Source organism: Cervus canadensis, chromosome 1 (genome assembly GCF_019320065.1).
Source record: "Cervus canadensis isolate Bull #8, Minnesota chromosome 1, ASM1932006v1, whole genome shotgun sequence".
Classification (NCBI taxonomy): Eukaryota; Metazoa; Chordata; class Mammalia; order Artiodactyla; family Cervidae; genus Cervus; species Cervus canadensis.
Window position 1 is genome coordinate 18,159,589 of NC_057386.1, and position 17,539 is coordinate 18,177,127.

The following is a 17,539-nucleotide window of genomic DNA, read 5'->3' on the forward strand; positions in this document are numbered from 1 at the left end:
GCCCTTACCCTGGGCCATGGGCTGGAGAGAAGCAAAGAAGAGACCGGTAAAGAGAAAAGGGAGAGGCTTCCCTGGTGATCCGATGGCTAAGACTTCCTTCGCGTCCCCAGTGCAGGGGGCCTAGGTTCCATCCTTGGTCAAGGAACTAGATCCCACATGCTGCAACTAAGAGTTCTCATGCCAGCAACGAAGATCCCACATGCCACAACTAAGACCTGGTACAGTCAAGTAAATAATTATATATGTATTTAAAAAAAAAAAAAAAAACAGCTCGGTGTCATGAGACCCTCAATTGCACATGTTTTAAAAAGAAAAGGGAACTCAGAGAGGGCAGAGCTGGAGGCCAAGAGCACCAGCTTGGGAGTTTAGAAATTTGGCTTCTGGCCTCAGCTCTTCCATGTACCACCTGGACACTTTGGACAAGTGACTTTCCTGAGCTGGGACTTTGTTTCCTTATCTTGAATATGAGAAGTTTGGACTAGTCTCTCCGGAGTCCCTGCTTAGATTCCATGGTGACTAGAGCTGAGTTTAGGAGCACAGGAAAGAAGCTCCATCCCCATGGGGCTTGGAGAAATGGGCTCTAGGCAGGCCACAGAGAAGAATCAACAGGGACCTCATGGAGGATCCGCAGGAGGGGCAATTCAGAGGAAGGGGGTAGTTCCTGCCCTGGGAACCACTAAATACACCTAATCCACTAGACAGGGAGGCAGATAATGGCAGACACTCTCCCAGCAGGCTGAATTCTTGGTGGCAGTCCTGTGTTAGAAGAGAAGAGGGTCACTGAGACAGAAAGCCTGCGGTCAGTCATGGACATGCAGCAAACACACATGCCCTCCTCCCCCAGCCCTTGCTGAGGAATGCAGACAGACCTCTCAGGACTTTGTCCCCGTCAATCACCTGCCCACATCACATCACCTGCTTCCTTGTGGCCCCTGCCACAAGGAAGAAATGTCTTCTTGGAGGCACAGAGGGGACAGTATCTGAGTCATTTAACTTTTCCTTACTCATCTCCACCTCCAGCTCCTTCCTGAGATGGAGAGAGAGAGTGAGATGAGACCTTCCTCCTGGTATAAAAAGAGAAACTGGAGAGTTTAAGTTGAGGACTGAAACTCAGGAATTGGATCTCATTTAGGATGCTCTCCAGGCTTCCCTGGTGGCTCAGATGGTAAAGAATCTGCCTGCAATGCAGGAGACTCGGATTTGATCTCTGGGTCAGGAAGATCCCTTAGAGAAGGGTATATCAACCCACTCCAGTATTCTTGCCTGGAGAATTCTATGGACAGAGGAGACTGGTGGGCTACAGTCCATGGCGTGGCAAAGAGTCAGCCACAACTGAGCAACTAACACACAGGTACACCAGGATGCTCTCCTAGTAAACCTCATTAGCCATTCATTTAGCATTGAGAGAACAGCCACTTTGTATTCAGGCCTGCATTAGAAAATGAAGAATACGAAGAAATCACATTTCCCCTAGGGGTATGATGTCAGAAAAAAATTCCTTCCCCCCAAATCAAAGGTGGAGTTGGAACCAATCCTAGGCTGACTTAAGAAAACAGGTATCAATCCACAATGGATGTCAGAGCTCTTGGTGTGGACTAGGGAGAAACAAGAGTCCAGGACACCTGAACCTCCTAGATCAAGTCTCCAGACTATAAAGCTGCAGGTAAACTAGCAGAGATATTGGGGATTTTAACAATGAAAAGAAGGAAGTGGCTGACTATGGTAATGGAACTCTAAGGTAGAGATTCAAAATTGATTCAAAATTGGGAAAGGAGTACGACAAGACTGTATATTGTCACCCTGCTTATTTAACTTATATGCAGAGTACATCATGCAAAATGCTGGGCTGGATGAATCACAAACTGGAATCAAGACTGTTGGGAGAAATATTAACAGCCTCAGATATACAGATGAAATCACTCTAATGGCAAGAAAGTGAAGAGGAACTAAAGAACCTCTTGATGAGGGAGAAAGAGGAGAGTGAAAAAAGCTAACTTAAAACTCAACATTCAAAAAACTAAGATCACGGTATCCAGTCCCATTGCTTCATGGCAAATAGAAGGGGAAAAAGTGGAAGCAGTGACAGATTTTGTTTTCTTGGGCTCCAAAATCACTGTGTCCACTTGGGCTCCGGGACACTGACTGCAGCCATGAAATTAAAAGATGCTTGCTCCTTGGAATGAAAGCTATGACAAACCTAGACAGCATATTAAAAAGCAGTGACATCACTTTGGTGACAAAGGTCCATATAGTCAAAGCTATGGTTTGTCCAGTAGTTATGTACCGATGTGGAAGCTGGACCATAAAGAAGGCTGAAACAAAATAAATAAATAAAAATAAAGAAGGCTGACACTGAAGAATTGATGCTTTCAAACTATGGTGCTAGAGAAGACTCTTGAGAGTCCCCTGGACTACGAGGAAATCAAACCAGTTAGTCCTAAAGGAAATCAACCCTGAATTCTCCTTGGAAGGACTGGTACTGAAGCTGAAGCTCCAATACTTTGGCCACCTGATGTAAAGAGTCAACTTATTGGAAAAGACCCTGACGCTGGGGAAGATTGAAGGCAAAAGAAGAAGGGGGCGGCAGAGGATGAGATGGTTGAATGGGATCACCAATTCAATGAATATGAATCTAAGCAAACTCTGGGAGATGGTTTGACATGCTGCAGTCCAGGGGTTGCAAAGATTTAGACATGACTTAGCAACTGAACAAGAACAGCAAGAAGAACAGGTAAGAACTCATATTCTCTCTCTCTCCCACCCCTTTCTACCTCTTGCAACTGTCTATTGAGTAGCAATACACCCTAAAACTGACTGGCTTAAAACAAGAGCAATCTTTTATTTGCCCACAACTCTGCAATTTGGGCAGGATTTGGTGTGGACAGCTCATCTCGGCTCCACGCGATATTGACTGAAGCCTGGGCTGCTGTGGCTGGAAGACATGGGGGTGGGCTGGACCTCCCTCTTTCTTTTCATTACTTCTCATCCTTCAGAGGGTGTCTCTCTCCCTCTCTTTCTATGTAACCTCTCTCTCTTCTGCAGGGTATTTGGACTTCTTGACATGGTGACCAGCTTCCAAGAAAGCAAAAGAGGAAGCTGCGCCAAGCCTTTTAAGACTTAGACCTGAACTGTCAAGGCATCAATTTTGCTACATCCTGTTGGTCAAAGAAAGTCACAAGGCCACCCAGATTCAAGGAGAGAGAAACACAGATGAAAGTACAGGAAAGGCATTTCTGGTGGCCATTTTGCAGACTATCTGCCACATTCCCTTAACTGTCCCCTCTTTGGTTCCCCCTTGACTCACTGAAGGGCATTCTCCTCCTCCCTGACATGTCATCTTTAACCCCTCCCTCTTTCATATCCCATGTCTAATCAATGCCTACGTTCTGTTGTTTTTGCTTCCTCAGAGTCTCTTTAATCATTCCCATGGTTGCTACCATCCTCTCTTACCTGGAATGCCCAATAACTTCCTAAAAATTCTCCTGTTTTCACTCTTGCTTTGTTGCTGTGTTGCTTAGCACGCTGCAGCCAGAACAACCATTCTAAAAGCCATATCTATGGGGAGCAGGGCAAGTCTGGGACAGGAGAGCTAGGGAGACCTGTGCTTCATTATATACCCTTTGGGCATTTTCTCTAAAAGCAGGATTAAGACCAAGATGCCTACTCTTACCACTTTTATTCAATGTAGTATTGGAAATCCTAGCCACAGCAATCAGATAAGAAAAAGAAATAAAATGAATCCAAACTGAAAAGGAAGATGTAAAATTCACTGTTTGTAGATGACATGACACTATACAGAGAACATCCTAAAGATGTCACCAAAAAAATTACTCATCAATGAATTGAGTAAAGCAGCAGTTACAAAATTAATATACAGAAATCTGTTGCGTTTCTATACATTATGTGGCCTTTTTACCATGTGTGTACCTACCCTAAAACTAAACACTAAAATACCTTCTAAAAAATGATTCACAATCAAAATCAAATTTAATAATAGATAAAATAAACCAAGCCCTCATTCACCATTCTAATGAAAGACCCTCAGTGATGGCTCAGGGCTCCCACATAAAATTTGGACTTCTTAATGGAGCTTAGAAAGCCCTTCATGATCTGCCCCACCTGGCTTGCTGCCTCATCACCCACTTTGCACTCTATGCTCCAGCCAAGCAAAACTAGTACTTTGAACTTCCTGTAGTTCCTTGAAAGCACCATTTTTTCTCTTGCTTTATAGCTTTTACACAGGTGACTGCTCACAACACTCTAATTATCCTTCAGGCCTCAGCTTAGATGTTTCCTCCATCACGGAAGAACAAGGAAGTCTTCCACGGTCCCTAAAGTTGGGGTTGGATCCCTATTTTATGAATATACATGACAAGCACAGTGAAAAGCACTGTACTCACCATGCTGTACTGTATTGTAATGATCTGGTGCTTCACTTTGTCCTTCCTACTAAGGCACATGCTTCTAATAGGGCAGGAACCAAGTGTGCCTTGCTCACTGTTGTTTCCTGATCACCTATGCCAAGGTACTTATAATACTACACATTGGTGGAAGTGGAAAAGGAAGGGAGGAAGAAAGAAAAGGAGGAAAGTGGAAGAGAAGAAAGACAAGTGGGTTTAAAAGCTGGAGTGGCTCAGAATGCCGTCAGGAGCCCCCTATAAGGATGGATCTCATTACATTATGTATGAGATCCATTATGTACATTAATGTATCTCATAGACATTATATACAAAAGATGGCATATTATATGATCCCATTTCTAGACATTCTGGAATAGGCAAAACTAACCTATAGTGATAGCAGTCAGAATAGTGGCTATCTCTAGACCAGGACTCACTGGAACAAGGCAGGAGGAAAATGTCCTATATCTTGATTTAAGTTGTGTTTACATGAGTGTAGACACATGTAAAAATTCATTAATCTCCACTTAAAATTAAAATGCAATTTATGCATTTTACTCTGTTATATCTCAGTAAGAAAGGAAGGAAGGATGGAAGGAAGGAAGGAATTATCTGGCCAGAAATTCAGGTAAACTGCCTAGCTGATAACAGTGATGAATCAGTTATAATCTAGGACTAAGATATAGAACTGGGATCTGGGCAGAAAAGGTGTGGTGGGGTGGGCAGTGTATACATGTGTGCATGTAAGTGAGAAAGGGAGCTGGTTTATACTAAAAGGAGAAAAGTAATGCAAAAACTTGTCTTCACACATCAACCTGTCTCCTCCCAGAGCCTTCCTGCTATTCTGTAACTACAGCATAGAACCTGGGCTCCTTGACTTGGCTTTGAAATATTTTACTATCTGTCCACTCTTTTTTTTTTTTTTTAATCTGTCCACTCTTTACAGGGCTTCCCTTGTGGCTCAGATGGTAAAGCATCTGCCTACACTGCGGGAGACCTGGGTTCGATCACTGGGTCGGGATGATCCTCTGGAGAAGGCAATGGCGACCCACTCCAGTACTCTTGCCTGGAAAATCTCATGGATGGAAGAGCCTGGTAGGCTACAGCCCATGGGGTCACAAAGAGTCGGACACGACTGAGCGACCTCACTTCACTTTACCTCCACTCCTTGCCCTTCCATGCTTATCTCCTTTGCTTTGTGTTCCTTCTCCCGGAATCCACCGTACTGTGCTGCTTCCACAAACTCCTTACCTTCCTAGGTCTGTCAGTCTACTGAGAGGTCAGCGATCATTGCTGTTTGCTTAAGAGACTTCTACTCACCATCATAGAATTCACTCCTCCTCCATCTTTCATTTCATGGCTATTTGTTCATAGCCAGATAGCATGTAACTTTACTTTTTATAGATACAGCTGTTTTTGTATGTTTCTGTTCCTGTCTAGGATGTAAGCTTTCTAGAAGGCAGGGACAATGCTAGTAAGCTCAAACCTACAACTCAAGCCCCCAACTCTTGTCTGAGCATCAGAATCACATTTCCAATTGCCTACTGGATATCTCTTCCTTTAAAGTAAATGGTATTCAGGGACTTACCTGGTTGTCCAGTGGCTAGGACTCAAAACTCCCAATGTAGGGGGCCCGGGTTCAATCCCTAGTCAGAGAACTACATCCCACGTGCTGCAACTGAGGCTCCTGAGTGCCACAAATAAGACCTGGCACAGCCAAATAAATAGATAAATAAATAAATATTTTTTTAAAAGTAAATCTGTTCAAAACTGAGTTCATTATCTCCATGTGGCAGAGATAATCATGCTCACCGGGTATCCCATATTCTCCCCTACACTTTCCAACTCTTTATAGTTAGGACAGGCCACAAGACTGGTTCTGGCAAATTAAATGTGAGGACTGGAGTAGTAAAAAAAAACCCATACAGTGCTCGCTTCGGCAGCACATATACTAAAATTGGAACGATACAGAGAAGATTAGCATGGCCCCTGCGCAAGGATGACACGCAAATTCGTGAAGCGTTCCATATTTTTAAGAGACACGTGCACCCCAATGTTCATCGCAGCACTGTTTATAATAGCCAGGACATGGAAGCAACCTAGATGCCCATCAGCAGATGAATGGATAAGGAAGCTGTGGTACATATACACCATGGAATATTACTCAGCCATTAAAAAGAATTCATTTGAACCAGTCCTAATGAGATGGATGAAGCTGGAGCCCATTATACAGAGTGAAGTAAGCCAGAAAGATAAAGAACATTACAGCATACTAACACATATATATGGAATTTAGAAAGGTGATAACGATAACCCTATATGCAAAACAGAAAAAGAGACACAGAAATACAGAACAGACTTTTGAACTTTGTGGGAGAATGTGAGGGTGGGATATTTCAAAAGAACAGCATGTATACTATCTATGGTGAAACAGATCACCAGCCCAGGTGGGATGCATGAGACAAGTGCTCCGGCCTGGTGCACTGGGAAGACCCAGAGGAATCGGGTGGAGAGGGAGGTGGGAGGGGGGATAGGGATTGGGAATACATGTAAATCCATGGCTGATTCATATCAATGTATGACAAAACCCACTGGAAAAAAAAATTAAAAAAAAAACAAACAAAAAAAACCCATACATGATTTTCTAGTATCTCTCTCTTCTCTTGCCATGTAACTGAAGAGGTGTCTGAAGAAGCCATGAGTTCCAGATGGTGTAGCTACAAGATGGTGGAGCCCATGTTAGCTTCAGTCTCTGAATGATTGCATGGAGTAGAGACCCCTGCTGATCACGTGGATCTGTAATATGAGTGAGAAAACAAGAGACCTTTGTTTTGTTAAGTGAGTGAGATTTTCACGTTACTTGTTACTGCAGCATAATCTATTGATACCGGATCCTGACTAATAGACTCTCCACTCTCCCAATGTTATCTTTATTCTTTTCAAAGGTAAATGTCTTATCATCCCAGCTAGAAACCACCTTCAGTTCCTTGCTCCTTTCTTCTTCACCTTCCTCTTGATTTGACAGACAATGCTTAGTCTATGTCTCATCACCTTTCCCTTGGATTAGAAGTGTTGGTCTCTCAGTCTCCCCAACTCTTTGTGACCCCATGGGCTGCAGCTTACTAGGTTCCTCTGTCCATGGGATTTTCCAGGCAAGGATACTGGAGTGGGTTGCCATTTCTTTCTCCAGGGGAATCTTCCTGACCCAGGGATCCAACCTGGGTCTCCTGCACTACAGGCAGATTCTTTACCGACTGAGCTACAAGGGAGCCCCCCCTTGGATTAGAATCACCATCTTACTTGACCTCTCTGACTTCAGCATCCTCTCTCCAACCATCTTCCATATCTTTCAGAATTCTCTTTTTAAAACACAAATCTGATCACAACATGCACTGGCTTAAAACCTCCACCTCTTCTTCAGTTTCTATAGGACAAAAGCCAAAAAACCTGAGGCTGGTGCCAAGCCCCCTACCTGCCTGGTCAGTGTCCACTTGTCACCTAGTGGTCTAAGATCTAGCCACATGGGATGACCTGTGAGTCCTCAAACATACTGGGCTTTTTTTGCCTCTTTGTCTATGTACCTATAGCTCTTGCTCTCTGGAATGCCCTTCCTCCCATTGCCTGTCTGGCAAACTCTTACTCATTTTTCAAAACCCAAATCAAATGTTCCTATGAAGCTTTATTCATGTCTCCAGGCAGAATTATTTTCTTCCTCTTTTGTGTTGTCCAGGTAACTTGAACCTATCAGTATTTTTCACTAAAACTTCAATCATTCATTTACAAGATTGCCTCTCCCACTAGGTTGGAATTTCCTTATGAGCAGAAATGGTATCATTCATTTTCATGTCCCTAGAGGCAAAGCAAGTTGAAAGAAAGAGTGAAGGAATGGATGGGTGGATTGAGGAAAGAATTCTCTTATTTAACATATATGTTATTTGTACCCCCGAATTTCTACAACATGTAGTGTATCATCTATTGCTATGTAGATAATCACCCCAAACTTAGTAGTTAACAACAAGCAGGGACTTCACTGACAGTTCAGTGGTTAAAACTATGTGCTTCCAATGCAGGTCAGCAAAGGTTCTATCCCTAGTCAGGGAACTGAGATCTCACATACCAGAGGCACAGTTAAAAAATAAAATTTAAAATAAAATAAAATAAACAACAAGCGTGTATTCTCTTGCAGTTTCTGTGGGTCACAAAGTTGGGCACAGCTAAGGTAGGTGTCTTTGGTGCAACATCATGGGGTGGCACTTAAGCTGCCAGCTGAGGCTGTGGTCTTACTCAAAGACTTGACTGGGGCAGGGCTGGGGGACGAGAATCTGCTTTCAAGTTCACTCACATGGAGGTGAGCAGGCCCTAGTTCCTTTTGAAAGGAGATTACACAAGGAAAGGAACACCAGGAAGCAGGCATCAATGGGACTAACTTAGAAGTTGCTCACCATGTGCAGTCATAGAGTTTTTCCACTTTAGATGACACGAAGAAAGAATGAGAAAAAAGAGGACAAGAGAAATTCCTTAGTGCAGGACTTAGAGCCAGGTTAATGCCTTTGAGAAAAAAATTCCTGATCACTGAGATAGTATCAACATAAATTTTACCTTCCTCTGATGAAAGTGTGTGTGTGCATGCACCCAGAAGTCCTGAGAAGGAGCTAGATTTTTGCACATCTACAGTCAACGGCAGAGATTGAAACCAAGGTTTTTGGTAAGGTGACCCTGGGACAAGAGGCAGTTACTATGGTCCAAAAAAGAAAGGGTTTTTCATTTAAACTTATTTATTTTTAATTGGAGGGATAATTGCTTTACAATATTGTGTTGGTTTCTGCCACATGTGCAAGCTAAGCTGTTTCAGTCACATCCAACTCTTTGCAACTCCATGGACGGCAGCCCCCCAAGCGCCTATGTCCATGAGCTTCTTCAGGCAAGAATACTGGGGTGGATTGCTATGTCTTCCTCCAGGGGCTCTTCTAGACCTAGGGATCAAACCTGCATCTCTCATGTTTCCTGCATTGGCAGGTGGGTTTTTTTTAACCATTAGCAACTCCTGTTATATATAAACATGAATCAGCCATAGATATGTCTCCTCCCTCTTGAAACTTGCTACCACCTCCTACCCCATCCTACCCCTCTAGGTTGTCACAGAGCACCAGATTTGGTCTGTCATGTCATACAGCAAATTTCCACTGGCTATCTAATTTTACATATGGTAATGTATATGTTTCAATGCTATTTTCTCAATTCATCCCCCCTTCTCTTCCAGGAAGGGGATTTAGAGATAGAAGAATGTTCCATTCTGTTTTTTCCATAAACTTGAGAGTCAGCAAACTTGGGATCTGGTCCTGACTTGGCACAAAGAGACTGCCAGGTCCTGGGGTTCTTCTTTTCTTTTGTTAATATGTATTTATTTGACTGCATCAAGTCTTAGTTGCTGCATGTGGGATCTTCATTGTATCGTGCAGGATCTTTCCTTGCGGCACACAGACTCTCTAGTTGTGGCCTGTAGGCTTCAGTGGTTGCAGCACACAGGCTTAGTTGCCCCGTGGCTTATAGGATCTTTGGGCTACTCTCATAACTCAGTCAGTGAATAATCTGCCTGCAATGCAAGAGACCCAGGTTTGATTCATGGGTCAGGAAGATCCCCTGGAGAAGAAAATGGCAACCCACTCCAGTACTCTTGCCTAGAGAATCCCATGGTTAGAGGAGCCTGGCAGGCTATAGTCCATGGTGTCGCAAGAGTCGGACATGACTTAGTGACTAAAGCACCACTTATGGGATCTAGTTCCCCAACCAGGGATTGAACCTTTATTCCCTACATTGCAAGGCAAATTCTTAACCACTGGACCACCAGGGAAGTCCCCTGGGGTTCTTCTTTTAATTCGCCTGCTTCTCCATTTTTTAAATAGATAAACTGTGGCATATTCATACAATAGAATATTATTGGGCAATAAAAAGAAATGAAGTACAGATACACAATTCATCATGGATGAACCTTGAAAAGATACTACGTGAAAGCAGCCAGACACAAAAGGCCTCATGTTGTATATCATTCATATGAAACATCCAGAATAAGTGCACGCTATAGAGATGGAAAGTAGGTTAGTGGACTCTCTGAGGAGAGAGTGGAATTAGGGAGTGACTGCTAATAGATACAGGGTTTCTTTTTTGCAGGGTGATGAACATGTTCTAAAATAAGATAGTGCTGGTGGTTGTACAGCTCTATGAAGAAACTAAAACCATTGAATTATATGCTTTATAAGGGTGAATTTAAAGGTATTCCCTTCTTTATCTGTAAAATAAAGGAGTTCAGTCACGGGATCTTTGTGCACGCCAAGTCACTTGAGTCGTGTCCGACTCTGTGCGACCCTATGGACTGTAGCCTGCCAGGCTTCCCTGTCCTTCACCATCTCCCAGAGTTTGCTAAAACTCATGTCCATTGAGTTGGTGATGGCATCCAACCATCTCATTTCCCCCGCCTCCCTTTGCCCTCAATCGTTTCCAGCATCAGGGTCTTTTTTAGTGAGTTGGCGCTTCACATCAGGAAGCCAAAGTATTGAGGCGTCAGCATCAGTCCTTTCAATGAATATTCAGGGTTGATTTCATTAAGGATTGACTGGTTTGATCTCCTTGCTGTCCAAGAAACTCTCAAGGGTCTTCTCAAGCACCACATTTCAAAAGCATCAGTTCTTTGGTGCTCAGCCTTCTTTGTGGTCCAGCTGTCAGATCTGTACACAACTACTGGAAAAATGATAGTTTTGACTATATGAACCTTTGTCAGCAAAGTGTCTCTGCTTTTTAATATGCTGTCTACGTTTGTCATAGCTTTTCTTCCAAGGAGTAAGTGTCTTTTAATTTCGTGGTTACAGTCACAATCCACAGTGATTTTGGAGCCTAAGAAAATAAAATCTGTCACTGTTTCCATTTCTCCCCCATCTATTTGCCATGAAGTGATGGGACTAGATGCCATGATCTTAGTTTTTTAATGCTGAGTTTTAAGCCAGCTTTTTTACTCTCCTCTTTCACCCTCTTCAAGAGGCTCTTTAGTTCCTCTTTTCTTTCTGCCATTAGAATGGTATTATCTACATATCTGAGGTTGTTGATATTTCTCCTGGCAATCTTGATTACAGCTTGGGATTCATTCAGTCTGGCACCTCGCATGATGTACTCTGAATATTAGTTAAATGAGCAGGATGACAATATACAGCTTGTTGTACTCCTTTCTCAATTTTGAACCAGTCCATTGTTCTGTGTCCAGTTATAACTGTTGCTTCTTGACCTGCATACAGGTTTCTCAGGAGATAGGTAAGGTAGTCTAGTATCCCCAACACTTTAAGAATTTTCAACAGTTGTTGTGATCCACAGTCAAAGGCTTTGGCAGTCAAAGAAGCAGAAGTAGATGTTTTTCTGGAATTCCCTCATTTTTCCTATGATCCAATGGATGTTGGAAATTACATCTCTGGTTCCTCTGCCTTTTCTAAATCCAGCTTGTACATCTGGAAGTTCTTGGTTCCCATACTGCTGAAGTCTAGCTTGAAAGATTTTGAGCATTACCTTGCTAATTATCTTGGTTGTTTTTTGTTTTTTTTTAACCTGGGTTCAATTCTAAGTGATCCCACTTACGAACTATTCCCTTGAGTTAGGAATCCTCTTTTTAGGAATCAATGAGTACATCAAATACTTAGAACAGTGCCAGACACATAGTAAGTATTTAATAAACTTAATTATTATTTCAACTTGTTTGAGTTATCTATTGCTCTATAACAAAGTACCCCAAAACTTAGTAGCTTAAAACCACAATCATTTTATTATATCTCACCACTTAGTGGTTTAGGAATTTGGGCAGGGCTTGGCTGAATGATTCTTCTGTTCCACAAGGCATCATTGAGGATACTTGATATTCAGCTAGAAGATAGGCTGGTCTGGAGGATTCAAGATGGTTTCATCCACATGTCTGGGCTCAGCTAGAATGGTTTTTTAAATAATTTATTTACTTATTTATTTCTGGTTGTGCTAGATCTTCATAGCTGCGTGCAGGCTTTCTCTAGTAGTGGCGAGTGGGGGCTACTCTTCCTTGTGGTGCACAGGCTTCGCACTGCACTGGCTTCTCATTGCGGTGGCTTCTCTTGTTGCATAGCATGGGATCTAGGGTGTGTGGGCTTCAGTAGTTGTGGCTTCCAGGCTCTAGAGCACAGGCTCAATAGTTGTGGTGCACACGCTTAGTTGCTCTGAGGCATGTGGAATCTTCCCAGACCAAGGATTGAACCCTTGTCCTCTGCATTGGCAGGAAGATTCTAATCCACTGTACTATCAGGAAAGTCCCTCAGTTAGAACTATTAAGCAGAATGCCTACATGTGGCCTCACTAGCATGGTGGCCTCAGGCCAGTCTGATTTCTTATGGTAGCTCAGGCCTCTCAAGGGGTTCCAACGAAACATGGTTGAAACTACTTGAGCTCTCCTGACCCAAATTGGGATGTCACAGAGCATCACTTCCATCATACTCAATTGGTCCAAGTAGCCCAGATGCAAAGTGAGGAGACATAGACCTCACCTCTCATTAGGAGGAGTGTCAAATAATTTGAAATTATGTATTAAAGCCACTTCATTTTTCAAGCCTCAAAGAAATTTCCCCTGTAAATACCAGGGGGGCGTCAATGGAACTATTTCTCTTTCTCTGACAAGGACTTGGAATGATATCTCCTGAGATTTTGAATGAATTCCTGCCTAACCCCAGAGGTGTGCATGTGTACACTGACATATAAACATGCAAACACACACAGACAGAGGCACAGTCACACAGTCAGATCTGGCCCATACATGTAGCCAAGCCTACCCCCATCTCTAGATGAGGCCCAAAAGTGAAAGAAAGTGAAGTTGCTCAGTCGTGTCCGACTCTTTGCAACCCCATGGGCTGTAGCCCACCAGGCTCCTCTGTCCATGGAATTTTCCAGGCAAGAGTACTGGAGTGGGTTGCCATTTCCTTCTCCAGGGGATCTTTCTGATCCAGGGATTGAACTTGGGTCTCCCTCATTGCAGGCAGACACTTTACCGTCTGAGCCACGAGGGAAGCCTGATGAGACCCAACGTCCTGCCTTAAAGTTCTTTCCCTAATTCACTGACCATTTTTGCTCCTGATAGTAAAAGGCACTCAGTCGTGTATGACTCTTTGTGACCCCATGGACTATACAGTCCATGGAATTCTCCAGGCCAGAATGCTGGAATGGGTAGCCTTTCCCTTCTCCAGGGGATCTTCCCAACCCAGGGGTCAAACCCAGGTTCCCCGCACTGCAGGCGGATACTTTACCAGCTGAGCCACCAAGGAATCCCATTCTTGATCCTACTTTTGTGGTAAGGGGATACTGGTAGGGATGGAACCAGTCATTAATGGGAGAGAGGACATAGGTCCTAAATCCACTACCATCTGGTCCTAACATGCTCTGTTAGGGACTTCCCTGATGGTCCAGTGGCTAAGACTCCACACTGCCAATGCAGGGGGCACAGGTTCAATCCCTGATCAGGAAACCTGATTCCACTGACTGGATCAAAGACCCATGGGCTGCAACTAAGAGACCTGGCACAGCCAAATAAAGAAATAAAAATTTAAAAAATGTTGTGTGTGTGTGTGTGTGTGTAAATGTCTCCTGATTCTAACTGACTTCTGTGGTAAAGAAATGAGATCTGGTATTGAGAGCAAGCAGAAATGGCTCAGACATGTGCTACAGGGCCAAGCCACCGTGAGATTTACATTTTGCTGGGGATCAACCCAAATCCTCACTTAGATGGGCCCTGCCACTCTCCTCCACATTCAGCCTATGTCCCAGGCTCTCTCTCCTCCCTGTTCCCTGATCAGGCCATGTTCTTCCATGGCTTTGCCCATGTTGTTCCCTCCGCACAGAATACCCTTGTCTTTTTCCTGACGATGCCAGGGTCTGCTTTTTGTATCACATGCCACTGCAATTATCTGCTTACATGTCCACTTTCCTCAAGAGCTGAGACCAATGCTCTATTCACTGCTGTGTCCCCAGTGCCTGGCACAGAACAGTTCATAACAACACTGATTGAACCAATGATTGAACGAGCAGCTATCGCTCTCAGATTCAGCAACCACTTCGGCATGTCTCTGTGCGGTCCATCCAACTCCAGCCCAACTCCTCGGGTCCCTGTGAAAAGGGGTAAAGGTCTCAAAGCTTTGAGGGGAAAGTTCAGGCTGGATTCCTGAGGCCCCAGGCAGACTCTGCAGAATCTCAGAGAACAGAAAAGGACATGGTGCTGAACTGCAGACCCAGAAGCACCCACATTCCCAGTGGGAAGAAGCAGAGAAGCTTGCATGGTTTTTCCAAAATAAGGGAAGATGTCTTAAAGTCTCTCTGTGTGTGTGTGTGTGTGTGTTCAATCGCTCTGTTGTGTCCAACTCTTTGCAACCCTATGGACTGTAGCCCACTAGGCTTTCTGTCCATGGGATTTTCCTGACAAGAATACTGGAGTGGGTAGCCATTTCCTACTGCAGGGAATATTCCCGATCCAGGAATTGAACCTGCATCTCCCACATCTCCTGCATTGGCAGGCAGATTCTTTACCACTGAGCCACTGCCATAGCTCTAAAGTCTTTATGCCTCAGTTGAAATAATCCAGGGACTTCCCTGGTGGTCCAGTGGTTGAGACTCCATGCGTCCACTGCAGGAGGTACAGGTTCAATTCCTGGTCAGGGAACTAAGATCCCACCTGCCTTGCAGCCAATAAATAAATAATAAAGTAAGCATTGATTTGCTAAAGTATATTATTTTTAAAAAATAAAGAAATTGTCCGTAAACACACCTGGTTTTGTTGGGTTAAGTATTAGGGTTCATGGGGAATAAGTAGAACTGTACCTGAGCCAACACTTTTCTAGAAGCTGATTCTAGCTACTAAGGTGGGGGGCAGGTAAAGAACTTCTTATCAAAACAAAGACTTTGAGTAAAGAGGTCTCTTGGAGCAATGCTCCTCACACTCGAATGTGCAAACAAATCTCCTGGGAATCTTGTTAAAATGCAGCTTCTAATTCAGTAAATATGAGGTCAGACCCAAGATTCCTCTTTTCTAACAAGCTCCTAGGTGATGGCACTGCTCAGCATTGGGGGAGGCTAGGGAGGGCAGGGAAGAAAGCAGATGGAGTCACACTTTGAGTAGCCAAGACCTTGAGAAGTGGCACTGAAATCCAGACACTGAGGGAGGGCTCAGGGCTTAGGCCTTAAAGGAAGAGGCTGTCATCAGTAATGTAAAAAAAATATATATATATATATATATATATATATTCAGGAGATGATGTAAGAGGCAGGATAGTAAAAAACCAGCCTGACAAGCATCTGGCATGCTTGCTAACCTTTATATTCCCTGATTCTGAGACCATCACAGACATCACTAGTAGATCCCAGCACTACCACCCACTGAACCAAGAGGATGCCTCAGAATCCATCTCAACACAGTACTCCAGGTAGCCACTACCTGGAGTGGTTAATTGGTAGCCACTACCAACTAGATAAGTAACTCTATTTGCTATTTCTGGTATTGTGGTTAAGAGTCTGATTGCCTTTGCTCTGCTCTGACTAGCTCGATGGTTTCAGAATAGCTGATTCCATGAATCTCAGGTACTTTAGTACGCTGTCTATAATTTGAGGTAAAGATAGCACTGATTTCATAGTTCTTTTGAACCTTAAATGCTATTATGAATGTATTGAGCTTAGCACATATAGAAAGTATTCAATAAATGATGACTACTACATAGAAGGATGAATGGAGTGGCTGCACAATTAGAGGGGCTGTGAGTGGTGGGGGTGGGAAAGAGGAAGTCAAGGGAGAGAAAAGAGCCAAAGACATAAAGGTGGAGAAGAAAAGGTGGACAAGGGCTGTGCCAGCCTGGGGAAGGCAGGGAGATTTCCAGCTGTCTTTGGATGGAACTGGGCTCCCTATTGGCACTGTAGCTCATTGGCTGGAAGGGATGGTGGCACTGGTTATCTTGAGGTATCTGAGTTCAGAACTTCTTATCAAAGCAAACAAAGCCTTTGAAGTGGTCAAAAATATTGCTGTATGTCCTTGCAGATTATCTCTGAGTTTTATTATCATTCAGTTATTTTACAACTCAAGATGACTGGTAGTAAGGGAAATGATTTTTGTCCACGCAAACTGTGTCTGCGATACAACTTACTGTTGCCCATTGGAAGCTGCTGTTTTGCATTATGTGAATTTAGTTCTTGATGGCCTATATTTGTTCTGTTCTTTGGATTCTAGTTCGAATGTCTTACCTTCACTAACTAAGGAGTTAAATGAAACTTTTGATGTGTTCACTGAATATCTCTATAAGTAATTATTCTTCTTGGAGAAAACATATTTTTTAAACATTCTCATTAGCACTGAAGATTGAGCAGAAGGCTTCTGGACCCTCTGTCCTGGGCAAGCTTTCCTATGTGCTCCTAACACCAGATGACATATGTCAGGTTATTAGGGGATTGTCCCCAACTGCATTGCTTGTTTTACACAAACCAAGTAGATTCATCATGATCCCATATTTGAGCCTGCACACATTTTCAAACAATTATATAGTGAGCTTGTTTAACAAGACATGTAACAACCAAACTCACAAGTACCACACCTAATACTTATCCATTCTTTGATTCAAGAAACTGGGTGGTAGGCTACATATAGGCAAGGACCGCATGTGTGCATTTCTAGAACTTAGCAAGTCCCTGACTCCTGGTAAGCACTAAATACACATCTACTGAGTCAACACAGGAATGAAGAAGCTTAACTAGCATTGATTAAGCACTTACTATGTGCCAAGCTTCCCTGGTGGCTCAGAGGTTAAAGCGTCTGTCTGCAATGTAGGAGACCTGGGTTCAATCCCTGGGTCAGGAAGATCCCCTGGAGAAGGAAATGGCAACCCACTCCAGTATTCTTGCCTGGAGAACTCCATGGACGGGGGAGCCTGGTGGGCTATAGTCCACAGGGTCGCAAAGAGTCAGACACGACTGAGCGACTTCACTTTCACTTTTTATGTGCCAAGCACTATTTTAAGCCTTTTACTTGAATTAGTTTGTTTAATTCTCCAACCAGGCTTGCATGGTAAATATAACCACTCTCCTCATTTACAGATAATACACAGAGAGGTTTA

At 43.4% G+C, this 17,539-nt stretch overlaps 1 non-coding gene across 1 annotated transcript; it reads left to right on the forward strand.

The window, feature by feature from the left end:
- The first annotated feature begins 6,327 nt into the window (after positions 1-6,327).
- Positions 6,328-6,434, forward strand: LOC122424841. Its single transcript, XR_006264573.1, has one exon. It is a non-coding gene; the product is annotated as a U6 spliceosomal RNA (small nuclear RNA).
- The last annotated feature ends 11,105 nt before the right edge of the window (positions 6,435-17,539 follow it).